At 47.6% G+C, this 12361-nt stretch overlaps 1 protein-coding gene across 3 annotated transcripts in view; it reads right to left on the minus strand.

Annotated features, from left to right (window-relative positions):
* LOC144138829 (glucoside xylosyltransferase 1-like) overlaps positions 1–4334 on the minus strand; it is a 74521-nt gene extending 70187 nt beyond the window's left edge. For 2 of the 3 annotated variants that reach the window (XM_077671312.1, XM_077671311.1), the window contains exon 1: positions 4100–4333. The gene's annotated coding sequence lies outside the window, so the exon portion shown is untranslated. Of the gene's footprint in view, positions 1–4099 lie in introns of all 3 variants that reach the window. The other variant, XM_077671313.1, reaches the window with a different exon arrangement.
* Positions 4335–12361: the final 8027 nt, after the last annotated feature.

The following is a 12361-nucleotide window of genomic DNA, read 5'->3' on the forward strand; positions in this document are numbered from 1 at the left end:
TTGAAGTCACGGGGTAGCGCCATGCACATGCATGTGTTCTGGGGTCGGGGCCGTCGCTTTGAGCTGTTTCGGGACAGAGAAGCCCTGCAGAAAAGCTCTGTGACAAGGGCACGAAGCGACACTCACTGCCCCCCCTCGCTTCGCCTGTCGCTTCGTGCCCTTGCCACAGTGCTTTTCTGCAGGGCTTCTCCGTCCAGAAACAGCTCAAAGCGACGGCCCCGAACCCAGAACACATGCATGTGCATGGTGCTACCCCGCCGCTTCAAAGCGACGCCCCGTCGTTTTAGAGAATTTGGCCCCAGAATTCATTTGGTGGGACACTTATAGCTGGTAGATCTAAAAATTGCGATTTCAAAAGTTCTAGGGCGCTATCAGCCAAATGATTTCGGGTACAGATTTGTTAAGTGAAGCCCTTCCATTTAAAACATGTATATACTCGACCAAATCGGTTGTCTGTCCATTGAAGTTTCCCGGTGCTACGCGTGCGTGTCGGCGTGTAGTCACGTGACGCCATTGATTTCTGTAGTATCGGTTCGTCCGTGATCGGATACCAGAAGACGAAAAGGTTTATCTTTTCACGACGAGCTCACAATTTTAAATGTCGTCTCCACCGGCGAGAATGAAGAACGTCGTCGCCCTGTACAGCATCCCAGCTAGCACCCTCCCAACAATTTCGAATGCGAAAAAGAGCACCAAGTTTGCAAAAAGGCACCCCATCAACACACATTTGGTTCTGGAAACACAGTAATGCGCCGAAAAGTGTAAAAATGCAAACGTGATACGTAAATTACGTTTGTTAATATGTTTGTGAATGCTACTTTGCTTCTTTGAAACGCTATGTAGTGCAAGCTTGTGCAAAAGCAGCAAGCACCTCACGCAGTTTTTACTTCGAAAAATATCCTTGAAGGCTATGTTCACCTTTATTGATGTCTAGGATTTTGGATTCGTTTCTTCTTTATTCCCACAAACCTTCACTCCACACTTCCATGGAACAAAATCCTGCATGAAACTAAAAATTTCTGACTTTTTTTAAGTTGGTCTCATCCAGGTTTAACAATAATAACTAGAATGAAAACTGGACCAAAACTTGTGATATAATTTTTTAATAAAGGATCGGCTTGCACGACAAAATTACAAGGAATTCCTTATCTTTATAAGAAGCTCAAAGAACACATTTGTTTGTGGTACCAATATATGCACGTATATTTGGGGCAGGAATTTTAGTGGCGTTCTATATTTACCCCAAAAGAGCTGACAATATCCTCGGCAGCCAACCGAGGGAAATAATTCGTATGCACCCGGGCCCCGATTTTGATAAACAATACCTTCTTTTTAGATGTGAATCATGTCAAAATCTGCTTTTTTTATTTTCATTTCGTGTTTTTATATAGAGCGTTCAGTCTAAAGCCCGCCGTTTCGGCAAAAATATAGGGGGAAATGTAGCTCTGATTTCGTCAAAGGGGAACGTAGGAACCCAGTACTTCCTTAAAGTACCTGTGAAAAGCCAGTTATTGTGTCAAAGCGCATTAAATCTCACGCGTTTGGATCCAGCCGGCTGTTCGTAGAAATCAAGTGAATTTTTACGTAGCGTGAGCTACACTGGCCGAGGTTGAACAGTTTGGCGTGGCTCCTGGAGAGCCGTGCTGCACAAGCGCAAGTAACAATTACATCACACGGCCCACAGTCGGCGCGCCGGAACCGCCGCCGCCGCGTGCCTCGCCGATCTGCGCATTCCAGAGGACTGACGTCATAGCCGCGGCAGACGCACTGGCGCCGGCGCGTGCCCAGCCGTGCGCCTCCGTTGCGCAAACGCCAAGTCTGACACTCCTCCGAACCACCCAGCCGTCTTTGTGGCATTAGAGAAGCAAGCAGTCGTAGAGCAAAAATAAATATAAATGTGCCACATAATGCGTATACCGTGTGCATGTCATTGAAGCAGCAGTAAGCATGATAATCAAGCTAATCCTAGGTATTCAGGAAAGCTAAGAATAACCAGGTGAACCTTAGCTCACGCTACGTATATCCCGGCATAGCCGAGCTAAGCCAGTGCTAATTTTTTGTGCTTTTCATCCATCGCACCAGACTTACTAAAAACCGACCAGAAAAACGTTGCTTTTTCAGCAGCTGATGGTAGGGCGATGCCAACAGGTTTTAATCGTTGAACGGCAACACTTCAATCGGCTAGTCCTAGCGTACTCAATGCCAATCCTCCCTAGCATTATTCCGATCGTCCTATTGGGATGGGAAGCCACCACTCTCCTCTTTAAAGAACAATTGTCGTACCACCCACAGCAGTCAGGAATTGTAGTGGATAGGGGAGTATTGCACTTGAAAGGCGTAAAAATCGCTGCTGTTTCTGGCTCCCCTGGAGTTCAGTCGTCCTAATAACTTAAGGACATAAATGACCACCCTTCCCCTCAGGAGAGACTCTTCACTGACTTGACGACAAGTAGTGGTTTATTTTCTTAGACTGACGGCTTCGACTACGATAGGTAGGACCAATAATGCGAAAAATGACTTTTTCAATCACGCTGTGAAGTTGTAAATTTCGTGATTGCTCTCCAGTGAGAACGAACAAAAGTATTCTGGTGCCCTGTAGGGACCGTATCATATACGAACTTTCAGTATTTGGCTCCTGCAAACACTTGAGATGCCCCACGAGTAGCATGTTTAAGATTTATAAAGGTACATAGACCAACGCATGGACAGCGGCAGTAACAGTAAACAAATGGCGCAGCTTGAAGTACTAATGCAATGCTGGAGAAACAGCAGAGCTGGCGGCCCCCCTCCCTTCGTAGTAGCCCCGGCTGTTGCACCGACATTTATTTCCCAATTTGCCGCCGAAAGTTCTCCGTGACTGGCAGGCCCAGATAGTTTCGTCCGCAAGTTTTCACATCTCTCCCAAAGCGAACGTGTTAGTCCCCTCTAAAACACGCCGCCAAGTCCACACCCAACGCCCGCGCTACAAACCAACAGGAAATGTTGTGCGGTCAGAATACGATGACAGGGGAATCTCATAGACACCAGTTTCATAACGCACAGAACCCGGGTTCGATTGCGATCATGGAAGCGTTGTTTTTTATTTGCAGTAGGCTGCACATGTTTAGGTTCCCAACCGCTGCTAACGCCGTACCTATGGGTCTTTGCGTACCACTAGACAGGCTGCCGGTATCACGGCGTAAAAGTCCCCTGTTCGGTTCCCAAAATTTCTCTAATCACAATACTCTCTTAAAGCTTTTGGGTTTTTGGTGCGACGAACGAACAAAACTCGGCCTTATCCGCTTTACTCTTAAATATAGTACAACCACCCTAAAAGGTATTGGTTTGAGATGAAGAACTGATTGCGCGAGATCGTACACTTTTTCTCAGTAAAACTTGCACGAGGTGCCATATTGAAATTATCTGTTGTCCGTATGGAGTGCTTCTTTCATTTCATTATTTGTGGTGTCAAGGGCCGAATGCATTACTTAAGGGAGTGTAATTAATATAAAATATAACTGCAGGAAACTTCATCAAAAGCAGGAGAATAAAGAACAAAAGTCGAATCAAGATCCAACTGCAATGTTATAGTTTCAGACTTTGATGGTATTACATTTACTGAAGGGAGTGTAATTAATATAAAATATAAATGCAGGAATCTTCATCAAAAGCAGGAGAATAAAGAACAAAAGTCGAATCAAGATCCAACTGCAATGTTATAGTTTCAGACTTTGATGGTATTACATTATCAATGACAGCCGTGCAAATAACGTAATGGAGGATGTCACAGATCAAAAAAGTCCATAGACGAGAAAAAGTAAAGGCCCGAGAACGATACCTCGATAACGTCAGACAATATCGGAAGCTCTGCCACAATATATGAGACTCCATACTGTCCTGTTTTTATTTTTTATACTTTTTCTCGATCGGTTTCACTACAACGTGAATGTGTACCGGATTGATAACAAGTTCTCTTTTGGCAACAAGCCTATACAGTGTGTGTGCATTCCGGTATCTATCAGCCACACCAGTCCATTCGACACCAAACTGGGCAATACTGTCATGCATGTTACTACAAATAGACAAATATTTATGACGACTGGCGCATTTGTAAACTCACGTTACGATGACTTCGGGTAAAGATAGCTGATAGCGGCGTATTTTCTTTAGGTGTGTGGCCCGCACAACAGCAGGGACACAAATGCGAGACGCTTGTGCTAGTGCGTACACGCATACGCAATTGCTCTCCTTCTCATAGCTACTATTTTCCGGCTGCTGCTCGCACTAGATCAGTACACTACCCGCGCTGCGGGAACGAAACACCTGTGACACGATCTCCAAAAGTAGCGGGGCAGAATATCCGTCTGGCCGCCAGTAGAGGACGTGCTGAGGTTGACAGCAACTTCGTGAACAGCTGCACACTCATGGAAACAGCCAACTCAGAATCGAGAGCGGGGCCATCCTCCTTACCCTTGAACACGGCCGGCTTGTTTTCGCATTTATTCTCGCTTTCCCAGAACCCGGATTGACGAGAGAGGAAGATTTCACTGCGAATGTCCACAGAAGCTGTGAATGAAATATCTGAAAGCAAGCAGAAACCGGCAAGCAGAAAGCTGTAATGCGCCCCTATACAGAGACTCCCAATGTCATTAACCTCCCATAAACTTAATCCTTCAAATTCACACCAAGAAACCTAAGTTTTCGTTGAAACTATTGACTAGAAGTGTAGTTGAAAACTACGGAAAGCACTAATTTGGTATTCTCCTGTAGTGAACATGCAGGTGTATATTTACGTTCACATACTTTACGTTTGCCACACTACGTTTATGTTCGCTGCACTAAATGGTACACACTAATATTTTTTGCGAAAAAGCAAGTGCTGTGAAATTATGCTTCTGGGTTCTCTGTCTCTGTCGATTCGCGTAAAATATAGGCCGCAGTATACAGAGCAGAGATGCCATGGTGGTATACAATCACTTAGAGATCATCAATGCGTGTCTAAAAATAATACAGAAAGTTCAGAAGATGTTTTGTGAGAATGTGGCGGATTGTGGTTCATAATTGACAATTAAATTTTCTAGTAGGTTGTTCTTACTCTTTTTTTCTTTATGCGCAGGCCTTACTGGGAGCCCACGACTCTAAACCGGCTGCTTAGACGCCCAAAATGGCTTGATTTTGTACATGTGAAGCATGAGCAGCCCGCAGTTGCTAGGCTTTATTTATTTGCGGAAAACAGTAAGGCAATAAAATGAAACTATAAATACAATATTTCATGGTTTTAAATTAGGATACGGCAGAAGACTCCGCATTAAGAAGACAAAGTTATGCAGCATGCCAAGTAACGGACGGCAGAGCCACGAACAAACGCAACCTCATTTCTTTTTGTGATGGATGCAGCTCTTGAAAATTGGTATTGAACAAGCCTCCTCAAAATAAATTTCCTTCGATCGAAACGTTTTACATCGTTTCTTAGGACAGGGTTACGGTTTCACAATTTTCACCTCTTTCCCTAGATACCTCAAGCAAACATAAAACATTTCAGTGTCCTACAATACCACACCTTCTAAATGTGACTCCTCTAGCCTGTGGAAGCAGATTTGCTTGTACGGTATTTTAATATACACTTCTACAGTGGCCAGTATTGTGCTTGTAGCCTAGCCTTAGATCTTGCCTATCAAAAGACATGCGCCTGCGCTAACAAGTTTTACCAACGCAAGAACGCATTGTTTGTTTTCATTTTAATGGGTTTTGGTGCCTAGTATTACGGACCCCTTCTTTAATTGAGAACAGTGATGATGTACACACTGACTCCATGGAAATGACCTGTTAGAAAATGTTGCGACATTTGTTATTAGGTCTTACTTCACGTGTTTAATGTCAGTTCATTTTTAGCGTTTCGAGTGAAGTAGTTTTGTAGTGAAGGCGATGAATTTTTACATGGAACGTTTAATCACAGCCGGTCATTTGATTATTTCATATATTTCCAACTTTGCTTGTTTGCAACATAAATTTTACCCGTTTTTCTGTACGAAATCGCTTCTACAAATAGACCTCTAAATCTTCAATAGCTTCTGCACATCGTGTTATACGACTGGAGGTATGGTCCGTATAGATATCCTTACGCGTACCACCTGATTGTACTGGTTCTTCAATGATGTCTCTGCTCAGAGCACTCATTGTGGAGCTAGATCACGGTCGCCTAAATTATATAGATCATGAAGTTGGTAATGTTCCCCATAAGTATAACCCTCCGCAATGCGCGCACGCCAATAGCCATATTAGAATATGCCGATGACAGTCGCCCTCAAAAACTAGAAAAGGTTGTTGGCTTCTCACGCGCAGTTTATACCTCATTTATCTGCACGGTGAACAAAATTATTACACGTGATGAGTTGACCTTTCCGAGCCATCACCAATGCTCCCAGCAAAGTAATTCTTTCCTCCTCTCTCCATTCCTCATGTCAGTGTAGAGCGGGCTATCCTTATATATTCTGTGTAGCGGGACTTTGACCTTCCTTTTGAAACGCAAGGTAGGAAAAACGTTAGTAGGGAGCGTGGAAGCCGCCGCGGATTCCAATTTTGTGCCCATTGAATCGTGATAAAGCGGTGTTATGACGGCCTCTTCACTTTGAGCAGCAGAGCTGCTTCAGCGTGAGCTCTGTTCATGCGGATCATTCCCAGAAACAATCGTCATCGGCGAAATGGGGAGGATAAAAGCTAGGACAAGAACTGCGAGAGAAAGTGGCGAGGAGGTAAGGTGCGCACGAGCAGGTTTGGGAGTGCGCTCCTCAAAAAATGTGGTTCGGGAGGTCCCGGGAATCGAACCCGGGACCTGTTCACCATGAAACCAGCAATTTAACCACTGGCCCACCCAAAAGGTACAGAGGGGTGGTTGTTAGCAGCGTCGGGGAGGAATAGCTTGTGCAGCCAATTGGAATGAAAAACAGTAGTGTTGTCACGCAGTCGTAAGAGCTGCAAGTAGAAAGGCCATATAAGAATTTAAACAAGGATTACATGCAAACGGGACCTGCCGTGGTGGCTCAGTGGCTAAAGCGTTGCGCTGCTGAGCACGAGGCCACGGGTTTGATTCCCGGCCGCGGCGGCCGCTTTTCTAGTGGAGGCGAAAAGCAAAAACACCCTTGTGTACGAGATTTCGGCGCACGTTAAAAATTCCCAGGTGGTCAAAATTATTCCAGAGTGCTCCACTACAACGCGCGCCTCATCGCCTGCGTTGCGTCGGCACGTTAAACCCTACAATCAATCAATTATTACAAACGGGTTAATTTTGAAGAGGAAAAAATTAATAAACGTAACAAAGAAACTGCACAACCATACAGTGCAAAACAAAATCCAGTACGTCTTGCCTTCCCATACCTCTTCATAACGAGACGGGAAGGCCGGCGCACACATGTGTTTGTGACGCGTTCAAAATAGATAATAAAAAAATGTAAAAAAACAATAACCTGGCAGCCTTAATCAGGCACGACAGAAAACAGTTAAAATACCGCCACCGATGAAACAAAATACAAAAATTACAGAAAAAAACACTACCCGTGATCGGAATTAAACCTGACGTCCTCGCATCTATCGATTGTGCTATTAGATTGCTCTATCGACGTTTTTTTTATTGTTTGCGCTATCATCGCTTTTTTTATTTCCAAACGTAAGCAAAACATCTAATCACTGTACCCACTCTGGGATACAGTGCTGGTTGCTAAACACGTTCATTTTTGTTAGCCTTTCCGCTTGTGACAGCCAGTCTGGAACACATTGTTGGGCGTTTTCCACTTCTAGGAAGGACGAAGAGCCTCCTGGAAATACTCCCTGACTAAACGCGCATCAATGTCCGAGTGACGGACTGCCATCCGACACCTCCGTATGCTGAGCAGGTCTAGTAACATTATTAGTCCAAGAGAACACCCTCATCATCATGTTCAACCGACAAATACCGTGTATCATGGGCACTGATTGGCAGATCTTTTCCAACGCGCATTGCAGCACACCCCAGAAGAAAACATCGTCCCAACAGTCAATGAAGACATGCTCTATGTTTTCCGATTTCTTCCACAATAACCCCTCCATCCCCCCGCATAAACAGGACCTTTTCTTGCATCCATGTCTTCACAACGAGTGTACCAGTCCAGTTTATAGAAAAGCGTTTTAATCCCCGGTACAACTCGCATTTCCTTAACCCGTTTTAATACCACTCGACCGGAGACTGCTTAAAACAGTATTGTGAACATTTGAATTGCAGGAACGGTATCACAAAGATCCCCATACAGTGGACTTCTAGAAACTGCGCTCTAATAATCCGAATCCGTACCGCTAGAAAACGAAATGACTCAACAACTTCTTTTCGATCTCTGCGGATACATCCCGGACAACAGAATGTCGTAAACAGTAAACCCAGGAAAAACCATGCGTAATATAATTTGACAAGCGGTGCGCAAACACAGGTCGCTTACATCGCGCAAAAAGAAACAGGTTAACCAACTGTGGTAAAGAGAAATGGCTTAGCACTAACAACCCATCACTAACGCGTCGAAAAAGGTTTCTACCACTCGTTCGTTCCTAGGGCGAACCCCAAAGAAATACTGCAAAAACGTGGTGTAGCTTTTTGACACTAGCCCGGGAACACTGTAGAACTTGTAAAACGTACCAAATTTTGCTCACCATGAATAGGTTGCAAGCCGTTTCACAAGCAAAGATGGAAAAATTTGTTCCCTTTCTTAGGACTCAGCATCCCACCGCAGTCACCTATGTTGTGACTCGCATTCCAGCTTGTCACCGATGTTGGGAATCAGCTATTCTGACACCATCACAACTGTTGCGACTGGCCATCCGAGCGCTATCCGTCCGCTATCGACGTGGCGCAGAGCTGAGCGATGAAGTTTTCCAGCCGACGAAAAGTTGAAGCAACATTTATATATAGTATGTACAAGGGTAACAACAGCGTTACATGGCTCGCACAAAGGCGACAGCACCTCTCCACTCGGTGCCTCCAAAAAGTGCCGCCGAAAAATGCCGACGATAACTGGCTCCGGGAAGGGGGGGGGGGCGTTATACTCCCAGAAGACCGTTGTAGCCGCAAACGGTATGATTGGCTCCAATCAGGACTCTCATTGGCCGCAGTTTGATATCCGACGACTGGAGGCGAAGCGGTTGCGTCAGCCGAGCCGCCCCGACGCGGAAAGGGAGGGCGACGCCGTCTCAGCGAAGCCACCTCCAAACAAGTAGCCGCCTGTCGGTTGTCGGTCGTTCACGCGATGCATGATACGGTCGAGCCACGGCTAAGCAAAATGGAGAGGCGACTCTGCAACGGTGCAAGTTTGGGCCTGACGGCTACGGGCGGTTTGGTCTGGTTTGGACGAGGCGTGAATCGCCCCCCTGTTGGCAGGTCACCCCGTGCAATAAATTTGAGCCGGGCGCTCTGGCACAACAGCTGCCGTTTCTCTGTCTTCTGTGGTAGATGCACGGGTTTTCTGCCTCAGCAAGGATCACTGTCCGAATAGTACTCTAGGGGAACGCCGAAGTACTTTGCCGGCACCGGTACCCACTTGATATTTTGAAGTAACACTGTTGCTATACTCCACTCTTCATTCCACAGTCCTAGGAATTTGTCACAGTGCATCGCAAACCCACTGACATAACAGAACCATTTCACTGTGTTAACGACTTTAGCCACGCTTTGTTGACATACGCAGAAGGCGGCAATACCATTAGCGTATGCCAAAACGTGAACCTCAGCTGAATGCAGTAAAAATCCTTTGACAGTTTCATTTCTTATTGTAGTTAAAGCTCAAAGATTCAATGTAAATACAAAACAGGAGAGGTGACAGAGGACGCCCCTGCCTCACCGACTACTGCACTTCCATACGCCTCCCCAACACCTCGATTGTTTACAATCGTTCTAGTTGTGCATTCCTTGTAAGTCATGCGAACACCTTTTAGAATAACAGACTTGATGTTTATATTGCCGCGAACCATGCATTGGGTTTGTTTATTTGTGTTTTGCTTTTACCGCCCGGCTGCGCCGGTCTGTGTTATCTCCGTGCCAAGGGAAGCGCGTGTTCCATTCTTTCTTTCTGTGCCGCATGTGTTATCTGTTCTGATAGGGAGAGCATTCCGATCTAACGTGAACATCCCGGAATAATCTTCTTGCATCTACAATGTTCTCGATGCGAATCGACGGTTCCAGAATCACGCGCGCCGAAAGATAAAAAGCCTGCAGAGCAGACGCCGGGGCATTCGATTCTGCGACGCTCGCTGACGCAAGTCACTTTGTTAACCGCTGCTTCGCCGCCTCTGTATTCTTTTGAGTTGTTAGGGAAGCTCAAGTTCGCTCCAATAAACTTGTTTCTCCTGCAAAACAACTGCGTCGTCCTTGGCTTCGTGACATCTGGTGGAGGTGCTGGGTACGCACCCTTCACGCCCACTGCAACCTCGGGAAGCCGCCAAGCCAGTCCAACAAGAGCCAGCCTCCGCATGCAAGATTTACCACCCGAGTTCGGTTTGATGCCAGAAGGGCCCAAGAGAAGGAACGCTGCAACCAACACCATGGTACAAGAAACAACGTCGCCAATCATGCTGCAGCAGTCCCGGGAACCGCCATCGTTCCGGGGAGCCCCCGCTGAAGATCCAGAGGAATGGTTGGAGGAGCTGGAGCGCGTGCGGATCTTCAACAGGTGGGACGATGAAGAAACCTTCCGGGATGTTTAATTTTACTTGGAGGATGCAGCCCGAACTTGGTTTGAAAACCACGAGAGCGCCTTGACCGACTGGACGCAATTCAAAAGCGAGTTCCTTAAGACCTTCACGACCGTTGTGAGAAAAGAACGAGCTGCGATTTTACTGGAAACTCGAACGCAACACCCGAACGAAGGAATCGTAATCTTCGTCGAGGAAATGAAGCGACTTTTCCACCGTGCGGGCCCAGGAATGACGGAAGAAAAGAAAATACGGTTTCTGATGCGAGGTGTGAAGCAAGAGCTCTTCGCGTGCCTTGTTCGCAACCCCCCCCCCCAAGACCGTGTCCGAATTCGCGTCTGAGGCCGCCGCGATGGAGAAGACGCTCGAAATCCGAATGAGGCAGTACCACCGCCCAATCAATGCGCTGGTTTCGTGGACCCTTGGTGCCAGCGCTATCAACTCCGACTCACTACGCGACAATATCCGCGAAATAGTGAGGGAGGAGCTGCGGAAACTGCTCCCGACGCCGCCGCAACCACAAGTCGCTTCTCTTACCGACATCATTAGAGAAGAAGTGCAGCAAGCGCTGGGAACTTCAACGACGCCAGTAGCACCTCGCGAGCCGCAAGCCATGACCTACGCGGCTGCTGTACATCGCCCTCGCCCACCTGCACCCTATCGTCACGAGGCTCCGTACCGTCGTCCTCTCTCGCCGGCCCGACCACCTGCGGCGCAACCCCCTGCCCCAAGGAAGACCGACGTGTGGCGAACGTCCGACAATCGTCCTCTGTGCTACCACTGCGGAGAGGCCGACCACGTCTACCGTCGCTGCCCCTACAGGAGGCTTGGTTTGCGAGGGTTCTCGGTCGACGCACCCCGCCCCCGAACTGGCCAGCGCCCATCGGAGATCGAAGAGTACCTGTCCAACACCAGCCGTCGCCCAGCCCGTTTCAACCGTTCGCCGTCACCCTACCCATACCAGTCGCCGAACCGCCGTAGCAATGCTGAGTTCTCACGTGGAAGGTCCCCCAGCCCACGCGGGGGAAACTAAAAGCAGCAACTTCTGGAGGTAAAGTTGCACAATCGCGGAAAAATGAAAACCCTCCAACGACGCAACGACTCGCGGAAGACAGTGACTCACAACATGCCCTCATCCCGACGATCCGACCCAGACCTGACGAGACTCCCGTACACGACGACAGCTATACGCCGCGACGCGCACCCGACCGGATCGAGACGTCCGCTGAGAAGACGATGACAACGACGACGCACAGTGCCCGACCGTCAACACGCACAAGCCGAGATGCGACGCCCCGACGCACCCGGAACTCGAGGAAGGCGGCATCCGACGTCAAGGTGTCCATCGACGGCTTTGATGTAGTCGCCCTCGTAGACACGGGAGCCGACTACTCCGTGTTGAGCAGACCATTTGCGTCTAAGCTGAAGAAAGTTATGACCAGATGGGACGGTCCGCTCATACGCACAGCAGGAGGCCGCCTCGTGACGCCAAGTGGAACGTGCACATCGCGCGTCACCATAGACGGCACGACGTACCCTGCGGTGTTCGTCGTTTTGCCCAACTGCTCCCGCGACGTAATTCTCGGAATGGACTTTTTGACGGACAACGGCGCAATAATCGATCTGCAGACGAAGTCGATAACTTTTTTCTCCGACCACTCCATGACGCCGGAAT

This window comes from Haemaphysalis longicornis, unplaced genomic scaffold (genome assembly GCF_048455015.1).
Source record: "Haemaphysalis longicornis isolate Haplotype H1 unplaced genomic scaffold, Haemaphysalis longicornis Haplotype H1 scaffold_5, whole genome shotgun sequence".
Lineage (NCBI taxonomy): Eukaryota > Metazoa > Arthropoda > Arachnida > Ixodida > Ixodidae > Haemaphysalis > Haemaphysalis longicornis.